This window comes from Crocuta crocuta, unplaced genomic scaffold (genome assembly GCF_008692635.1).
Source record: "Crocuta crocuta isolate KB4526 unplaced genomic scaffold, BGI_CrCroc_1.0 scaffold229, whole genome shotgun sequence".
Taxonomy (NCBI): Eukaryota; Metazoa; Chordata; class Mammalia; order Carnivora; family Hyaenidae; genus Crocuta; species Crocuta crocuta.
The window spans coordinates 9,374,925-9,395,878 of NW_027536464.1; positions in this window are offsets into that span (position 1 = coordinate 9,374,925).

Sequence of the window (20,954 nt, forward strand, 5' to 3'; positions counted from 1 at the left end):
GGGGGGGGGGGATGGATGGAGTTTATACTCATCACTGGGGTAGAATAGATCTCAGGAGTCAACTATTACCGCCCATTGGTACAGAACACGTTCATCTCTGTGATTTTACATGGAAATTACTGAGTTTGAGGAAGTATAGTGGGAAGTGGTGTGTGTGTGTGTGTGTGTGTGTGTGAATAATAGGGTGTTTGGCTAATAAAGGGGGCGTAATCTCAGGCCCCAAAATACACTGAAAGAATAGCTCTCAAACACAGATGAGATCCAAGAGAAGAACATCACAGCAGGGACCCACGGAAAGGTGAAGCTTGTTTCAAAAAGATACCACGGGCATGCACACTTACACAGACACCTGCGTACTCCTTTCAGGGACTGTAAGCTTTACCTTCAGAGATGCTGGAGACCTTATTCTTTGCTCCTTGCTGTCATGAGGTCTATAGGCAAGGAGACCCACAGGCAAATGAGGGCAAGGTGGTTGCCCACCGAAGGCAATTGGACAGGTGATAAAGAGGCCCCATTTACCCTCCAAACTCTCCCTTCTAAAAATAAAATGAAGCAAGCCAAATGCACAAAAACACAGAAGGATTAAACCCTCTGCTTAGGTGGGCAAGACCGTTAGATATGGGATATGGTGGGAGAGACACCGTGTTATCTCTCTGAACCCCGTAATTCTCCACTCTGAGCTCCAAAGCCAACAGTTCCATGGCTGGATAAAGCATTGGGCTCTGAGGTCTTCTCAAAAGTAAATGCTGTGGGAAGAAGACTACATCAAGCCTCCAACACCTTAGCATTAATTATTACATCATAGAAACTAGGTGAACCTGGGAACACCAATTTCATTATCATTTTGCCTGTATTCCCAACAAGACAAGCATCTCTATGTAAAGCACATGGGAAGATAATGTAACCAATAGATTAAAATTCGTGCCTTCAAGTTGAGCCAATAGGGCAGAAAGCATAAATTAAAACTCTCAGGAGAGGAGCCTGCATATCCTTGTGGGAGCTCCTCCTCTCCTAGCCTGCTCCAGAGGGGATCCTGGGATCCTTCACTCCACTTCCTGCTTGTGAACAAGAGGTTGGTTCCTCTCCACATTCCAATGGAAATAATAATGACATCCCCCAAGAATGAAATATGACCTTAGGCTCATTTTAGACCTTCCTCAAGGGAGTGAGTAGGTATGTGAGATCTTTGTATTGGGATTTTTAGCTTGGAAATAGTTGTACTTGATCCAGAAATATTTATTGAACATTTTGGAACCTTTCAAGCTCTTGATCCCATCTTCACTGTTTGAAATAAAGGTGTATATGTCTCCTAAAGATGCAAAGAGCTGGTGGAACAAGGAAACTTCTGTTTGGGAATAGAGGTTAGTATTTTAGGTCAGAGCTATTCTTGTGCTTTTTTTTGTTTTTTGCTTTTTTTTTTTANGTTCTTGTTGCTAGGTCAGATCTATTCTTAATTTACTGTCTTTTTTTTTACATTCACTAAGTTCCTAAAAGTAAAATATATATATGTGTATATATATGTAATATATATATATATACACACACTGAGGTAGTATATATATATGTATATGTACACACTGGAGTATTATATATATGTATATATGTATATATATATACATATAGGTATATGTATATACACACACACACACACACATATATATCTAAAGTACAGTTTCTGAGTGTTCTTATTTGGATACACTTTTGCAGAGGAAAGGAGGGCTACCATTGAACATTTATTACATGCCTGTTTCATTCTTCAGTTTTGCTCAGTTTGTCTTTCCAGAAATCCTGTCCCATGCTAGGGGACATGCCAAGTATAAAGAGCTCTGGATTGGACCCCAGGCTCCATACTAATTAGCTGAATGACCTGGGTGCTCCTGTCAGCATCTACTTCATGAGATTGTGTGAGAATTCAATGAGATAAGAAACATTAAGTGCCCTTTGCACCTTGAAAATAACAAGCACTTAGTAAATGTCTGCTCTCATTTTATTGTTTCCCTCATCTTATAGATCAGAAAGTCCTATTTGACTGAGATGAAGTAACTTTTCATATTTGGGAGAGATTAAGTAATTTGCCTAAGGTCACCACATACGTAAATTGTGAGAGAGGGATCAAAGCTCTTATATCTAGTTTTAACTTTGTTTAATTCTATAGTCTGCACGTTTCACAACTACATTATTTTTCTGTTGGACCATCTACTTCACACACTCTGTTCCATACAGTAGAGTAGGATACAGATTCTTAAAGTTGAGGAATTAAAAAATAGTAACATTGGGTATCACCCTGGGCACTGTGCACCTGAAGGGCACTAAGCGGGTGTTACTGAATGACAACAAATGGCAAGTCTATGCCTAAGACTCTGACAAACTACCTTTTGCAATTGTAAGTGATGGCTCCAAACCATAATAATACTCGTAGCTTGGGGGAGGTGATGTGATTTGCCCAGGATCACATAACTAGCAGGTGACAGAACCCTGATGGGAAGTGTGTGTAGCTGCATTTCCCATGATCCTCTCCACCTGCTGGATCAACCCCTGCTTTGAAAAAGCTCTCAGTGTGTTCAGAATGAATTTGGTACAATGGACAGCAAAACCTTGAATGACAAGAACCTGAGAATCAGGTGATATTAATCAGGGTTCACCAGAGAAACAAAACCAATAGAAGGTGGGAAGGCAGAGATAGATGATAGATGATAGATAGATAGATAGATAGATAGATAGATAGATAGATAGAGGATAGATAGATAGATAGATAGATAGATAGTAACAAGCAATTGACTCATCATATATGGAGGCCAAGAAGTCCTACAATCTGCTATCTGTAAGTTGGAGAACAGGAAAACCAATGGTATAATTTATTCTGAGTCTAAAGGCCCAATAACCAGGAGGGGCAATATACAAGGGCAGAAGAAAATGAACAGCCCAGCCACAGAAGAGAGTAAATTCCTTCTTCCTCTACCTTTTTGTTCTCTTCTGGCCCTCAATGGATTGGGTGATGCCCACCCACATCAAAGAGAAACTTGATATAGTTCAGCTGACCTATAAGGTGAGATTGCCCTCTGACACCAGGATTTTAATTGAATATAATTGGTGATTTGATTTGATTTGATTTTGATATTGATATAATTGGTGGTTTGATATTGAAGTCACCACGAGTCAATTTGGAATATTTAAATCACCCCAAAATATAAAAATAAATGAACATTTTCATTGTATGTTAAATTTTACCTCAAATTATGGGAAAAAAAGAGCCACAAGCAAATCCTGGACTTTATTTAACAATATGCAGACTGGTATGTTTAGGAGAGAAGTATGCTGATGTTTTCCACTGCATTTGAAATGCATTAAAAAGATTTGTTGGATGGCTGAAGGAATGGGTGGACAGACGTGTGAGAACACTCTAGTGAAATGTTAATTATATGATCTAGGTGGTAGAGATACAGATATTCACTGGAGAGTTTTTTCCAACTCTGTGGTTGATTTGAAAAAATTACAATAAGATGTTGGAAAAACATGAATGTGTAGATTCGATTAGCTATAATCAGACTTTAGTTAAAAGAATAGTTCAAGAGTTCTCACAGGAAGTGAATTTGAGACATGAAAATGTAGGCTTAACAATGATGTTGATTCCAAATTATTGAGTGTTTAGTATGTTCCAGGCACTGTACCAAGTATTTAATAAGTGTTACCTAAATTAATTTAATACTCATAAGTATTGTTTGAAGTGTGTGTTACTATACTTATTTAACAGGTTAGGCAAAAGCATAAGAAGGTTCCCTAACTGGCGGGAGAGTGTGTATCCAGCAAAGGACGCAGCTGAGAGGCAAGCCACATCTGTCTGAGTCACTGTGCTCTACACAAGGGAAATCTGAATTGGAGACGCTTAGACATTATCTAGTTCAATTTCCCCCACCCCTTGTCACAAATGACACAAAGGGTCAGTAGCACTAGAATCCCAGAATTTCTACTCTTTGACCAAGGCTTTTGCCACTAATCATAATGTCTCTCTAAGAGCAATTGCTGTTTTTACAAAATGGATTCATTATAAAATTCCTTTAAGGAACAGATTTCAATAAGGCACTTTACTTATAATTTGATGTAGTAGAATTTGATCTCTGTACTTTTTTCAGTCATCATACATGTCATAAATGATGGCACCCTGATGCTATAAATAGTGTGTCCAACAATATACCATTAGCTTGTGCTTTTGAATGTGCTCAAATTGTGCATGTTTCCCTGGTGGGAAAAATGCATGAAATTCTGATATAAACATGGATTTCATCCATTTGAGTTAAAATGCTACCATTCAGATAATTCTGGAAGTTTTTTTTCACAGCTCAATTCCAGACCCACAACTTTTCTGGGACTCCGTGCAAACCACTTTAAAAAAAAAAAACATGAATATAGAAAAGAGAAGCTGAACATTAAAAACAAAAAAGGACATATTTATATCCTCTCTTCTGCTTGCACCTCTCCCTTTACCCCAGCTTATGTCTTCAGCACCATTCTCAAAATTCTGGCAAGGGCGTGTGTAGCATTGAAGAAATGAAGAGATCCACCACATCTTTTAGGTTTTTCAGTTCCAGGTAGCTGACTGTGTGCTCTGGTGCTGCTAGTCAAATGTTTGGCAGCTTAGAGTTAGAAGTCTTCGGTTTAACTTTTGGTTCCACCACTTACTAGATGAGTGTCAATGAAGCTACTGCTTATCTTCTGATCCATTTTTCCACTGGCTATAAAATTCGTACCTGACAGGATTATTGTGGACATCAAAGGAAAATGTATTTATGAGTTGACAGCAAAATAACAAACATGTAAAAACCAAGAGCAACATAATAAACAATTTTTTAAGATATTGTCATTTGTTTGTTTTGCGATTTTCTGTTTAAGGCATAATTATGTTTCCATTGTATGATGAAACTGAACTCTTTTTTTAAATTTCAAAACTTAAAAGACAATCTGCCGTTGGCGTACTTTTCAAGTGAGGCATGATTGCCTTTATTATGGGCTCTCTTGTCAAAGATTGTTGTATAACTAATAGCCTTGGAAGACAGAGACAGTGTCTCTGGAGCAAAGAGCAGGCATACCTGTTGTCCCCTGTAAAAGATTGGGGTTCTCTAACCTCGGGGTTTTTTTTTTCCCATAACACAGTCCACCACACGTAGTTATCTCCCTGGGCTTGTCCATGTCACCTAGTGGGAAATGAACCTCAGGGACCTGGTGCAAACGTGGATTCTCTAGCTCCTGCTGTTGTTGTGGGTAATACAGTCTCTTGTCTCTGACCCGGGAGTCTTGTGTCTTCCACCAGCCTTCATCAAACTATGGCATGCCAATTTGTTTGCTGGCAAGGAGAGTAAAATCTCAGACCCTTCATAGTTCTTGACAAGAAGGTGGGATGCAAGGTGAAGACTGAAAACAAAGATTCTTCCTCCTATCACGTCTTGAGACAATTTTTTATAAAATATATACCATTTTGGGGGGGAGAACAGTGTATTGTATTGATTAAACACAGAGACTCTGTGGCCAGACGGTCTGAGTTCAAATTGTCTCTTTTAGTTTGGGTTTCCCAGAAAGACTCTGAGATAAGGATATGAGTGCAAATAGTTTACTTGGTAGGTAATCCCAGTGATCACTAATAAAGATGGAGGGAATATGAAAGGGGAGGGAAAGCAACCAGTAAATAATGAATTTTCAAGCAAGTTATGACTGTGTGTAACATAAGTTTAATCCCGCTTGGGAACTCTTAGTAGCCAATATACAAGTACTTGAGTCTCTTAGTTATCCAACCTGAGGAGCGAGGGGTATTTGACGCCAACTCCCAACCATCAGTGATTGATTGAGGGCTCCTGAGAGGCTGTCAGTGCAGATTCTAGCTCTGGATTTTCTGGCCTGTCTTGCATAGAACACAGAGTGAGCTGCAGCAGGCCCTGGTAGTTAGAAGTGGGGCCTCACTGTGAACTACACTGATAAGGCCCAAGGAGATATAGTTGGTATATCCCCAGTCTTTGCTACAGACTCCCTCCAGCAGTGTATTCTCAGAAAGTCACCTGTTTATGCCCTTGTTTCCTCATCTCTAAGATGGAAATTTTAGCAGGACCAACTACATAGGGTTGATAGGAGGATTAAAGACATATTCAATCCATGCAAAACACTTAAAACAGGCCATAGTGTTTCATAAGCACTTAGTAAACATTGGCTATTGTTGTAGAAGACTATAACATTATTCATTGATATTTTTGTCTATATCATTCTCTGGACGTTGGCTTCTAATTCCTTAACCCCGGGAGATTTATTTTACGGAATGTCTGAAATGCACTTTTAGATATTCAAGGTATATTTATGCTTGCCATTTGTCAAGGAGCAACATGGGCTGCCTCATGGAAAGCACCAAGAAAGATGTGTTTAAAACTTATTATTCCTATTTAAATTTCCTTAGAGAATTTATGGGGCTAAGCACTCCTGAACTCTTTAATTTAAAGATTTACTGCTTTGTCAGAGAAACTAATTAAATCTTATTTGAAGTGTCAGTAACACAGCGGCATTAGACTTGATTTTCTATTCTTCTTTTATGGGAACAAGAGTATAAAGGAGAAGTATGTTTTAAACTCAATTTTCTAGCATTATGTTTCATTTATGTCAGACTCCTGTGAATCAGCATCATAGTAACTACAGAATTCACCTAAACAAAACACTTAAGAATTTTAGTAAGCCTCCTGAACTTTTGATGAAAGTAAAACTCTACGATTAAGCTAAATAACATGAGTAGGAAATGACAACTTACCAGGGATGAAAACTCATGTGTAGGGAAACCAGCTCTTCAAATTTACTAATTTCTTACTCTACTAACATTTCTAATCTCCATGCCTTTTTACTTTCCCCAAACAGTTCTATGGGCTTGCTCTGAATCTCTTATTTAAAGATCTCAGTCACTTTTTATTTACTACTACTGGAGTCTTTATATTAAGAAAACTGTCTTGGGGAGCCTTGGCTTAGTTGGTTAAGTGTCTGACTCTTGATCTCAGCTCAGGTCTTGATTTCAGCGTCCTGAGTTCAAGCGCTGCATTGTGTGCCACACTAGGAATAGAGCCTACTTTAAAAAAAAAAGAGAAGAAAAAGAAAAAGATAATTGTCTTAAAAAAATTTCCCCTAAATCCTTCCCCCCTCCCAATTTTTGTAGTTGCTCATTAAGGTCTTCTTTTCTCTGCATCTAAGGATATCTTAACACAACATTACATGCGCATATGAAAAACATTAAGAAAATTATAATCTTTCTATAAATATTTTATCAGTGCTTAGCCTGAAAGAAAATGAACCATAATCTTCCACATTAAAATTTTGACGGTTTTAATAAGACCTGTTTTGTTATTACCTCTTTTTTTTTGTTTGTTTTTTCCACACCTAAATGCCTTATACTTCATTTCTATTAAGTGGTGCTTAGTTTTTATTATGAACCAAGCAGAGTTGGAAAAACCTGTAGGCTTTCTTTTCCTTCATTAGTCAACTTTTTTTTTTTAATTTTAAGTGTCTTACTGTCCTATAAAACTTTTAAAAGTAGGAAGTAGGGTAAAGTTTCCTATAAATTTAATCCACGTATACTATGATTGTATTTTTATTTCTTGAAATTTCCTCGCCATTTTCTTCCTTGCTCAACATCAGTTTAATAAAATATATTGCCACAGATAATATGAATCAAATATTTTTTCTTAAGTATAGGATTTTCAGGCTATTAGGGAGGAAACATTAATGAAATGCAGCATTTAACTTGTGCTTTTATAAAGAAAGCATCAACTAAAGTTTTTGAAAGATAAGTTTGAATTAAATCACTGATTTATGGATTTTAAACAGTGTTTTAAATGTTTTAAGAAAGGGGTGCCTGGGTGGCTCAGTTGGTTGAACATTCAACTCTTGATTTCAGCTCAGGTCATGAGCCCAGGGTCGTGGGATTGAGCCCTGCCTTGTGCTACACACTGAGCATGAAGCCAGCTTAAGATTCTCTCTCTCCTTTGGTGCCCCTGGATGGCTCAGTTGGTTAAGTGTCAGACTTCAGCTCAGGTCATGATCTCACAGCTCGTGAGTTCCAGCCCTGCTTCTGGCTCTGTGCTAACAGCTCAGAGCCTGGGGCCTCCTTCAGATTCTATGTCTCCCTCTCTCTCTGTCCCTCTCTTGCTTGCATTCTATCACTCTCTCTCTCAAAACTAAACATTAAAAAAATGTTTTTTTAAATAAATACATTTTAAAAATTCTTCTGAAATATAAACGTTGATCCAAATTCTCTGAAAACAAATTTTATTTGTTTTTTTTTTTTTTACCTTTCTCTGAATGTCTTCTAGGACTTTAAACTCCATTTTGAAAATTTAACATTTATTTATTCCTTTACTGACTAATCCTATGGTATTTATTGAGTGTTTACTGTGTGCCAAGCTCCAGGAATATCTTGGTAAGCAACGTGCTTTCTGGCCAAGGACACAGGACAATAATCAAATAATGCCACAAAAAAAAGCTCAAGGGAGACAATTGTGTTAAGTACTGAGTAAGAAAACTGCCGGCCGTATATGAGAACATATACTAAGGAGACTGACCCCGCCTGTTGAATGGAGGGAGGGCTTCCTTGAGGAAGAGACATTTGAATTGAGATCTGAGGGATATGTGGGAGTCAGACGAATGTGGTTTTGGCTGCAACCTGAAATCTGTAACCTGAGAGCTAATACGCAGAATTCTATATTCAGATTTCACAGTTAAAGTAAATAGCGCATCATAATTAGTGAGCCCTACCCCTCTGATTTCATCAGAGATATGCTCCCTCAACTACACTACAGCTATCTGAGCCTTGTTACTCTTTTAGTCATAAAACAGATTATCATGCTAGCTCTATTTCTGAGAAGATCCTCCAAAAATAAAATGAATAGGATATGGGTACGTGGTTTTTTCCAATGTAATATAGTTCTGTGCAAATACTATTCATTATCTGTATGTGATCTCCATTTTATTTCCATCTAGCAAGAGAACAAAAGGAGTTGATGCTTTAGAGGAAAGGGTTATTTGTCATCTACAACTAAAATTTCTAAGTGTTCTCACCCAGTTCCTTGTTAATAAGTAATTTTAGGGAAGTGGTTCCCTGATACAGCTTTCTCCAAGACACAAAATAAAGTAAAACAGAACTTCTTCCCCCAAAGAATGATGGTAACAAAGATCCACAACCAATACAGACAATATAATACCAAGAGGCTAGGTAAATTCACTTGTTCATGTATTCATTCATTCCGTCTTTAGTTCTAGAGCTACTAGACAGGGGAAAAACAGTAAGAAAGAAGTGGTTTCTGTCCTCATAGTGCCAATCATGTGGTTCTAGTAAAATGTTGTGAATATGTGCAGGATTCATGTTTAACTTCTGGAACATGTACTAAAAACAACATGAGCCAAGAAGTACTATCTGTTATAAAATTACAAGGCCAATGATTCAGTCAAGGTTTACATGTAGACCTCAAAGCCATTGATGAGCTGTAGAAGGTACCTGAGCTGCTTGCATTACTTCATCTTCCTCTCGGCCAAATGTCCCTCTGGTGTTCATCTGGATTCTGAGCTGAGAGGGAAGTATAGCTGGTAGAAGCCTGTTCTCCCCTTCTTTACCCAGCGAAAGGGAAAGATAATCCTCCTCAGGAGAAGTTAGACTTCTCGGGAGGCAGATCTTCATTCTAGTGGGAGATGGTAGACCTAGCTCAATGAGCTGGCAAGGTGGAAGCCATCTGGATGACCTACACTCCCACTGGACTCTGAGCAGGCTTTGTATGAGGCGGAAAGGCAAGTGTGCATCTCCAACGACACAACGTACAGCCAGCCCTGTCTGGTATCTTAACAATGCTCCAGGAAACATTGGGTGGGGTCCTCCAGTTACTGACATGTGTCCAAAAGAATCCCAGGGACAAACTCAGGAGAGTCCTACTGACTTTGAAGCCCATAGCCTCTAACAAAAAGAAGATCGTTGTCCAAGCTCAAGTTCCATCAGCAAGATAAAGGAGGCAAATGTGTATTTGTGACACTGCTGCTCTCTCTTTCTGCACCATCTCCTACCTCCCTTGCCTTTCCAGAAGCCCAGGGTTCTAGCCCACACTGCAGCTGTCTGGTGTTCTCCTGCAGGGTCCCACTGAAGCTCATCACATACTCTGAAGCTAACCATGCCCATCTACACCCATCTTTTAACAGAAGTTACTACCCTGTACTCTATTCCTTTTAGACCTTCACCCTCTTTTTTTTTTTTTTCTGGGTGGAAGATAATAATCTGAAAAACCCATTTCTGAGAAATTGTTAATGGCCATAATAAATTTAGGACCATATCTGGCATATAAATTCTTCCTAAGAACATAAAACCATCTGGTAATCTATGTGCGCGCACACACACATACACATATTTACAAATTTATACATATATGCATATATTTGAACAGGGGCTACTTGTAGACATTTCTTAAACTCTAGAGAATGGTGCTAAAATGTAAAAGTTTTAACCCTATAGGAGAATATATTTCAGGGTATACTTTCCATTTATTAACTTTGTACCCTCATATAATTTCTGCTTATGGTTTGATGAGCTTGATGCAATGAGGTGAATCTGATGTTCTATGAATATATATTGAGTCCAAGTTACGCTGTTGAAAATTCAAAGCTTGTCAGTGAGGTTGAGTCTTTCTGGGCACAGGTACAAGCCCCAGAAAGAAAGATTAGTTACATGTTTTCTTCGGTGATGACATGAGTTGAATAGTATACCCTCGGATTAAATTTGTCATCTATTCAACACAGAGTTCTTACAAAAGCCTTCAAGCAAATATAGTCTATTAAGTGTAAAAATTGGGGAATTTTGACAGCTGCCAAGCTCATGTAGCATTTACACATTTTAAATGACGTGAGCAAACACACCAGTCTGTCTGACCTACCTGTGCCCCCTTCCTGAGAACCTGTTCTCATTGCTTCTAGCAAATGGGCAGCAAGCCATTTGACCTCACTCTCCTGACAGCAGCTGATTGAAGCAGGGTTGAAAAAGACACCTAGAGAAAGAGAGACAGAGAAAGACGGAGAGAAAAAGAAGACTAAAGTCAGGAGGTATCTGGACAGAAGACAATGACCTTGTGGCTCCAGTGAGGATGAAAAAGGAAGAAAGGAAATAAAAGAGCAGATTTGTTGATTCCACAGAACTTGTAGATTTCTTCCAGTCCTGTAGGTGGCCCAGATTTACTCCTTATCCTGATTCTATGAGATTATCTGTGTAACAAAGGAGGCTAATTTCCATAGCAGCTAATGCTATGGAAGGAGCCTGAGTGGCTCAGTTGATTAAGCATTGGATTCTTGATTTTGGCTCAGGTCACAATCTCAAAGTTTGTGAGTTTGAGCCCCATGTGGGGCACTGAACTGACAGTGCAGAGCCGGCTTGGGATTCTCTCTCTCTCTCTCTCTCTCTCTCTCTCTCTCTCAATCTGTCCCTCCCTTGTTCATACTGTCTCTCTGAAAATAAATAAATAAGCCTAAAAAAATTAAAGGAAGAGGTCCCTTTTTAAAAAAATATAGAATATAAGCTGTGACTATGGTAAATTAGTAAAAAAAACTGGTGAAATTAATTTTAATAATACATTTTATCTAATCCAATATATCCACAGTGTTGTCATTTTACATATAATCAATATGAAAATTATCATTGAGATATTTACATCCTTACATCCTTCTTTTCATACTAAGTCATATCAAAATCTGGCGTGCACTTTATACTTACAGCATAGCTCAACTTGAATGAACCACATTCCAAGTGCCCAAGAGCTTCATGGGGAGGGAGCCACCATATTGGACAGTGCAGAGATAGAACAACTTATTGGCAAGCAGCTATCAGAGACTTTATTTCCCAGCTACTTGCATCTGGGAAGGGACACATGACTAGGTATTGCCAAAGGCTTGGAAGTAGAAGTCACATTTTGAAACCAAGGTGGTTAAGAAGCAAATGTGACTCCTCCACTCTCTCTGTCCCTTTCACCAACTGGATGCAAGTGGACATGGAACTCATCAAAGATGGCAGCAGAAGGAAGAGGTATTGGTCTTTGAGTCATTACTTTGAAGAAAGCCTGCAGTCGATTGGAAATATTTGTTTTGGATGTTGCAGAAATGAAACATAAACTTGTTTTTTGTTTGTTTGAACAGTTTTACATTTGGGGATATATTTGTTTAACCATTCATGTACCCTACCTGGTATACCCACATTTTCCTGTATTTGTGTGAAATGGTTTTTCTATTTCTTGCGGCAAGTGATAGCCTAACACATGTAAGTGAGTCTCTGGGCAGGCGAGGAGATGAGTGTTACATCTGTGCATTTCCCTCTGGACATTTTTAGTCTGCAGATCTTATCTGGAAAAATAAAGCCCTGAAAACGAACGTGAGGAGGACATGGATAAGTTATAAAACTCTCAGAATAAAAATAGGACAAAAGCTTCAAAACGTTGGATTTGGCGATAATTTCTTGGATGTAACATCAAAGACACGAGCAATAAAAGAAAAACCAGACAAATCAGACTCATAAAAATAACTTCCATGTGTCAAAGCCAGCACTAACAGAGTAAGAAGGTAATCCATAGTATGGGAGAAAATATTTGCCAATTATACATCTGATAAGGGATTAATATTAAGAATATATGGAGAACACCTAAAACTCAACAACAAAGAACCCCAAACAACCCAATTAAAAAAAAATGGACTTGAATAGATATTCCTCTAAAGAAGATATTCAAATAACCAATAAACACATGAAAAGGCACTCAGCATCACTAATGATTAGGCAAATGCAGATCAAAGCTACCGTGAAATACTACCTCACACTGACAAGAATGGCTACTATAAGAAAGCTAAAACAAAATAACAAGGGTTGATAAGGAGTGGGGAAATTGGAACTTTTTGGAACTTTTGTACACAGTTGGTGGAATGTGAGATAAGATAGCCTTGTGGGAAACAATATTCCTGTTCCTTAAAAAATTAAAAATTAAATTACCATATGATTCAGCTATTTCATTTCTGGGTATATACCCAAAAGAATTGAAAGCAGTACCTCGAAGAGATGTTTTACAACCATGTTCATAGCAGCATTATTCACAACAGCTAAAATGTAGAAACAACCCAAGTGGCCATAGACAACGGGATAAACCAAACGTGGTATATTATTTAGCCTTAAAAAATAATGAAATTCTGACACAGATGTGCCTTCAGGATATTATGCCAAGTGTAATAAGCTAGTCTTGAAAAGGCAAATACTGTATGATTGTGCTTATGTAAATACCTAAGGTAGTCAAATTCATAGACACAGAAAGTTGGATGGCGATTGCCAAGGCTTGGGAGATGGAGGAAATGGGGCATTTTGATTTAATCAGTGTTTCCAGATTTTCAATTTTGCAAGATGAAAAGAGGGGCGCCTGGGTCACTCAGTCAGTTAGGTGTCCGACTTCGGCTCAGGTCATGATCTCACGGTTCGTGGGTTCAAGCCCCGCATCCAGTTCTGTGTTGACAGCTCAGAGCTTGGAGCCTGTTTCGGATTCTGTGTCTCCCTCTCTCTCTGCCCCTCCTCCACTTGTACTCTCTCTCTGTCTCAAAAACAAATTTAAAAAAATTTAAAAAAAAAAAAAGAGTTCCGGAGACGGATGATGGTGATGTTTGACAACAATGTGAATGGATGGGGCGCCTGAGTGGCTCAGTCAGTTGAGTGTCCAGCTCTTGATTTCATCTCAGATCATGATCTCACAGTTTGTGGGATGGAGCCTGCTTGGGATTCTCTCTCTCTCTCTCTCTCTCTGCTTCTCCCCTGCTTACCTCCTCTTACTCTCTCAAAATAAATAAATAAGCATTTAAAACAAAAACAAAACCCCAGACAATGTGAATGTACTTAATACCACTGAACTGTACATTTAAAAATGGTTAAGATGATAAATTTTTATCTTACATATATTTTACCACCATAAAACAAAATTTTATTTAAAAAAAAACAAGAGAAAAATGTAATCAAAGCCTTTAGAATTTCAAAAGTTTTGATGACTAAACAGGTAATACACTACTGCCAAGAGTTTTTCCACCCCCCAGGTGTAGACAGAAAAAAGAAGGAATAGATACATAATGCCATAGTTATTAAAGGTTTTTTTTTCCTTCATACAATCATAATTAGGACAAAGTACCAAAGGCGTGTTAGGTTCTGTGATAACTCTACAAGAAACATATCTGTATTTTTATGGAGGAAAATTCTGAAGCACTGAATTGTTAAATAGTTTACTCAAGATCATTTGCCCAGTACTCTAAAGCAGGATTTCTAAGCTTCAGCATTATTTACATTTGGGGCTGTTACATTTACATTTACATTTACATTTGTTGGAAGGTACTAACCTGTGCACAGTGGGATGTTTACCAGCACCTCTGGGCTCTACCCACTAGATACTGGTAGCACCTCTTCCCACTCAGGCTGTGGTAACAGACATTGCCAAATGTGCCCATTTGAAAACCGCTGATCTAATACCACACGGTGACTAAGATTAGGATGGTCTGACAGAACGCCTGCCTTAGACCTGTATACAAAACTAAAAGGCCAACTGGGATATTAGGTGGCTCAGTCAAGCTTCTGACTCTTGATTTCAGCTCAGGTCATCATGCCAGTCTCGTGGGATCCAGTTCCACATTGAGCATTGAGCCTGCTTAAGGTTCTCTTACTCTCTCCCTGTGCCCTTCTCCAGCTTGTGCTTTCTCTCTCTCTCTCTCTAAAAAACAAACAAAACAAAAGAAAACAAAACAAAACAGCACACACACACACACACAAATTAAAAGACAAGAAATGGAATAGTAGAAGATATTTGCAAATGACATATCCGATAAAGGGCTAGTATCCAAAATCTATTACAAAACTTTCAAACTTAGCACCCCCCCCAAAAAAAATCCAGTTAAGAAATGAGCAGAAGACATGAACAGACATTTCTCCAAAGAAGACATACAAATGGCTCGTGATATGAAAAACTGCTCAATATCACTCATCATCAGGGAAATACACATCAAAACCACAATGAGGTACCACCTCATACAGGCCAGAATGGCTAAAATTAACTCAGGAAACAACAGATGTTGGTAAGGTTGCAGAGACAGGGGAACCCTCTTATACTGTTGGTGGGAATGTAAACTGGTGCAGCTGCTCTGGAAAACAGTGTGGAAGTTCTTCAAAAAGTTAAAAATAGAACTACCCTATGACCCAGCAATTGCACTACGAGGTATTTATCCAAAGGATACAAAAATAGTGATTCGAAAGGGCACATACACCCCAATATTAATAGCAGCACTATCCATAATAACCAAAACATGCCACATGTCCATTGACTAATTAATGGATAAAGAAGATGTGGAATACATATACAGTGGAATATGACTCAGGAACATTACTCAATATTACTCAAAAAGAAAGAAATCTTGCCATTTACAATAACATGGATGGAACTAGAGTGTATTATGCTAAGCAGAATAAGTCAGTCAGAGAAAGATAAATACCATATGATTTCACTCATATGTGGAATATAAGAAAAAAACAGATGAACATAGCAGAAGGGAAGGAAACATAAAATAAGATATAAACAGAGAGGGGGGCAAACCAAAAGAGCCTAATAACTATAGGGAACAAACTGAGGGCTGCTGGAGGGGAGGTAGGTGGGGGGGATGTGGTAAATTGGGGATGGGCATTAAGGAGGATGCTTGTTGGGATGAACACTGGGTGTAATATGTTAAGTGATGAATACCACGCTATATGTTAACTAACTTGAGTTTAAATAAAATCTTGAAGAAAAAAAAAAAGAACTGTGACTTCAGAAAGTGATGTCAGGGCAAGGTAAAGTCAATTTGGTAGGATGGCATAGACCAAATTATCAAGGACAAGAATAGAATTTGGTCATAGAAACAAGCTCAAGTCTGTCCACTTTCATGCTATCAGAGCAGTGCTAGGCCATTGAACTAGAGCAGTTTCTGCAGGTAACAAAACACGATCTATACTAGGGCTTTGGTGGGGGTTAAGCCCCCAGCAGGAGGTGCAGTGACTAGAAGGCAATGAGAATAGATAAGCAGGCAGGTCATGGCAAGAACTGGTCCATCTGGGACAGTTTAGAAAAACTATCATGGAACTGTTGTCCTCTGAGTGAGGGTGTTTTGGGTTTTTTTTTTTTTTGGGTTTTTTTTTTAATTTTTTTNAAATCCACTCAAATGAATTCCAACTGAAAGGGAGGTTTAGTTTTAGGATACAGAGCTCTCACATCACTGGGATACAGCTGGGAATGGAAGTGCGCCTCAGGAGCTACAAGGACCATAGCAGCTTTTTCCTTCGGTCGTGGCATAAGTCTGCACCTAATTTTATAGGCATGCTCTCTTCCATTTGGCAAACAGACTTGCTTTGCTTACTCTTGGTCTCTGATTCTCCATAACTTTGTCTTGCACATGGCTTTGGGTTGAATAAACCCAAGAATAAAACTTACATGGGCTTTTACATAACTCTCTGTGTCAAAATGACCATTAATTCCAAATTCCCAGGAAAAGAATCTCATTGGTCCAGTTTGGGTCAGCTATTTATGCAATTTATTCAGCTGAGAAAACACATGATAAAATCAGTGTCACCTACCCCTACCTATTCCTTTAGCAGTCGTAGTGTTGAGGGGTGCATGCCGGCAATTTCCAGGAAAGGGAGTTTGCGAAGACGTATTTCTGAGCCATATCTACCACCATCTTAAAGTGTGAGTAGAATATGGAAGAAATTAACTACCAGAAGAGGAGATGGAATGAATGAAGGCATGGAATAAAGGTATTTTATATATGTGTTCAGTAAATTTTCTAGATTAATTAAACTCTGAGGCTCAGGGATTATTATACAGTCTGGATTTACTGTATCCTAAGGTTCATGTGGGGAACAACTAGGTAATAATGATGGAAATATCAGATGGTGTCAGAAGGTTAGGGGCATTAGGCATTTGGCTGAAACATTTAGATTTTGTCCATACCTCTGAGGACACATCGTGGAAAGAAGCAGCCATGTTTTTCTAGAAAATATTTTTTTTGGTTCTTGGGTAAACCCTTGGCTCCAGAGTCAAGTAGCAGCGGGGTTATTTGATTTTACAACGTGCTGAGAGTTGAGAGGGAAATCAAGCCATGAAATTAAACTATCTAGATATAAGGCAATTGGAATATGAGTTTGCTTAGGAAGCTCGTGAAAAAGACTATCTGATACTTCAGCTCTTTTAAAATAAAGTTAGTAGATTATTAGTGACAATGTGATTAAATTAAGCTGAGAAACCAAGAGCCATCTTACTACAACTGTGAACAACAGCTAACATTTATCAAGCTTTTTCTGTGGGCCGATGTTGTGTTAAGTATTTGTGTGAATGAGGGAGGGCAAGTGAATGACAGTTTCATTCACTAACTAGTAAACATGTCTTAACTTTCCCTTCCAGGTCCTAGAATCACCAAATCTGAGAGTTGTAGGGCCTTTAAAATCCATGCCAGCAGTAGTCTTGTCTGATACTTACCTGTTACTCTATCCGTTGCCAGAGCCTACCTGGTAACGTCCAGCTGGAACCTACCTGAATCGAACACGTCATTGAGCTCAGATTATACAGCCTCGTGAGTATGAGGACTGGACAGACAGTTCTGTGCAAAGTATGTTGGCTTAGTTCCTATTGTTTTTGAACTTAGAGTTCCACATTAGTGTATCAAAAGTGTTTTGTAAACTACATGTCTCTATAGAGAATAAAAATCTATTCTAGGATTTAATAAGCCTATTTCTTGCTTCAAATTTAGTGCTACTGGTAAACTGAAAAAAATTTCTAGTGACAGATAATTGGTGATAATGGTAATTACTGGCCTTTATATAGTCTTTCACCCAAACAGATGGTAAAGAGCTTAAAATATGAATGCTCTAAGGCATAATTTCTCCCCTTTCTTAAACAAAAGTTTCTCTAGGGTCAATGATAGTTTGTATTTAATACACTGCATTATGTTACTCATACTAAATGACAATTTCTGGGCAACTGTTAATTTGCTTAGCAATTAGCTTTGAATAGCTTTCTACCCTGAGTACATCACAAATGTATGAATGCATGGATGCCTTATTTGTTTTTCTTATTCACTTATTTCACTTTTACAAGCCTCTGCAGTTACCATCAGGAGTGACTTCCAGATCACAGTAGGCTCTGGTCACTTAGCAGCTTCTCTCGGCAGCCCACAAAGTCCCTGCCTCCATGAAGGAAACTAGTGTCTTTCCCATGTATAGGGAAAGAGCCAGGTTTGAGATCTGTAGGTATTCCTGGATCCCTGGAGCCCTGTGTTAGGATGCATTTTCTGGGTGTCTTGGTTTTTTAAAATATTTTTAAAAGTTTATTTATTTGTTTATTTATTTAGAGAGCATGCATGTGTAAGTTGGGGAGGGGCAGAGAGAGAGAGAGAGAGAATCGAAAGCAGGCTCTGCACTGTCAGGGCAGAGCCCAATGTGGGGCTCAAACTCATGAATCCGAACACCCGAGCTCTTCAGGTTCTTGACCCAGGTGTCCCCTGGGTGTCTTGTTTTTTCTTTTATGCAGTTTTGTTTTATTTTTTAGTTTTTTAATGTTTGTTTATTTAAGAGAGAGAGAGAGAAATAGAGAGAGCACGTGAGAGTGAGTGAATGAGTGAGGGAGGGGTCAGACAGAGAGAGAGACACACAGAATCTGAAGCAGGCTCTGAGCTGTCAGCACAGAGCCCAATGCGGGACTCAAATTCATGAACTATGAGATCATGAACTGAACTGAAGTCAGGTGCTTAAACTGACTGAGCCACCAAGGCGCTACTATACAGAGTTTTAAAGACATAATATTAAAGAGGCTTCAACATTCATTCAAGATGTACCATATATTAAACTATGAAAGGGAACCTTGAGACTCTTCCCTGCCTTCTTCTCCCTTCCCTTCCTCTGCCTCCTCTTTTGGGAAGGGTGTTCAGGCCTTGTGTTACTCACCATCTGGTTCCCATGGGATGTGTCATGATGTGATCTAGGAAAAAGTCAGGGAGAATGTTTTCTAGGCCTAATGAGACTAGGCTATTCATTTGCAAGAAATAAAGTCGAAGTCATGTTAATGGGAAGAATGTGAAGTTTTATTCTAGACCCCAGTCCAACTTTCGAACACAAGAATTTTTGTGTTGGTGTGTGTTGATGGATGTGTTTGGTTTTGCTTCTCCGCAGAGGAGAGGTAGTTGGAGGGTTACGGCCAGGAAGAAAGAGTCCCACTTTCTCTTTCTTCTGTTTGTCTTGAACCCCCAGTTCCTTGACTTTCCTGGGGCAGACTTTCACAGCCTGAGTTGAAATACAGCTCTTTCTTCTTTAAGGCAGAAGATAACTAGATGACTAAGGTAGAAAGCAGAAGAGGTTCTATAGTTAAGGAGGGCCCAGGACTGGCCATCTGCATCAGAATCAGATGTGACATCAGAATCAGAAGCAATAACCTGTGACATCAGAATGTCATTCTATGCCTAGAGCTTCAGCTTCTTCATATGTAAAATGGGGTTAATAGTTCCCTTGAGCATTATATAAAATACTAAAGCACATAGTATAAACTCTACCCGTATTACTTACCTCTTATTGTGATTATTATCATTGGCACTCAATGCCTGGGTTTATGATTTACCTGGTTGTTTCTCTAAGGAAGGGTGAAAAGTACTGGGAAAGGATAAGGGAGAGGATACAGTAGAGGGGACAGGGTTGGAGGGAGAGATCATAGGTGGGAAATAAGGGAGACCCAGGCACAGCACCTTCTGAAAGTTCGAGATGCTTCCTCATGGGTTAATCCCCCTGCCCTGGAAGTGAGGCATGAAATCTTAGCCACAGTGAAGCTTGAGGCCACTGCCACTGAGCATCTAGACGGGGGGGGTGTGTGTGCAATGTTCGATCCCTCGCTCCCTATTCAGTGCAGCTTTGGAATAAACACCAGTGACTTGGCAGTGAAGACCTGCTTTAGAAGCTACAAATTCAAATGCCTTCGGGGGCCACAGATGTATGGCAAATGTCGGAAGCAGCCAAGTGTAAGACAGCTGGGGATTGTGGTGAGTGTGTGTTTCACTTAAAGAGCTTCAGATTCAAACATTAAAAAAAAAAAAAATTCCCCTCTGTAACAAATGGTTCTGCCTGGCTTGGTTGTTTGTGAGATTCTTAACTAAGTAGCCCCGAGCAAAGCGGCTTTGGCCAAAGGTTCACCCAGCAATGTGTGCAATGTGTGTAAGAGGGAGAGGCATGGCCCTTTTTCCCTCTGGAGCCCCTCCCTGGTCCCACAGAGTTCTCATCAGGGGCTTCTGGTCCAGAAGAATCACCTTTCAGACAGTGAACACTTCAGAGGGACAAAGAGTGAAAAAAGCATACCCCCTGAATTATCTAACAATGTACTTTTACTGGGAAGGATACGATTAGTATCATCTTGGATCTGCAGAGAAGGTAATGAACACAAACAAACAAACGGCCAGGAAAAGCAGAACATTTGGGAGACTTGGGTAGAAGGCGGTGTGTTACCCTGATTTGGAGGCTACGATTCTGCAACTACCAAAGCCTCCAAGCCTCACAGTCCTTATTTGTAAAACAGGATCTTACATTACCTCATGGAAAGGGACATGTTCAATGAAGCCACAGGTAGGAAAGCATTGCTATGTTAACATTTCCACTGCCCCTTTATTTGCATATGTGCTCACCATCTACATATATTTCCAGTGGACCTTATCAACACATCATTCTTTTTTCTGAAAGTTTAAGTTCAGTTCTTAATCTCCCGCCTCAAAAAACTGCATGTTTCCTAGATAGTTTCCTTTGTATTTGGCTTCCCTCATGAGTGAGAAGATAAATTCCTTTTGAAACTATCCTTATGTTTCCCCATTCAATGTAGGAGTGTTTCTAGATTCTGAGATTTTATAAAAAA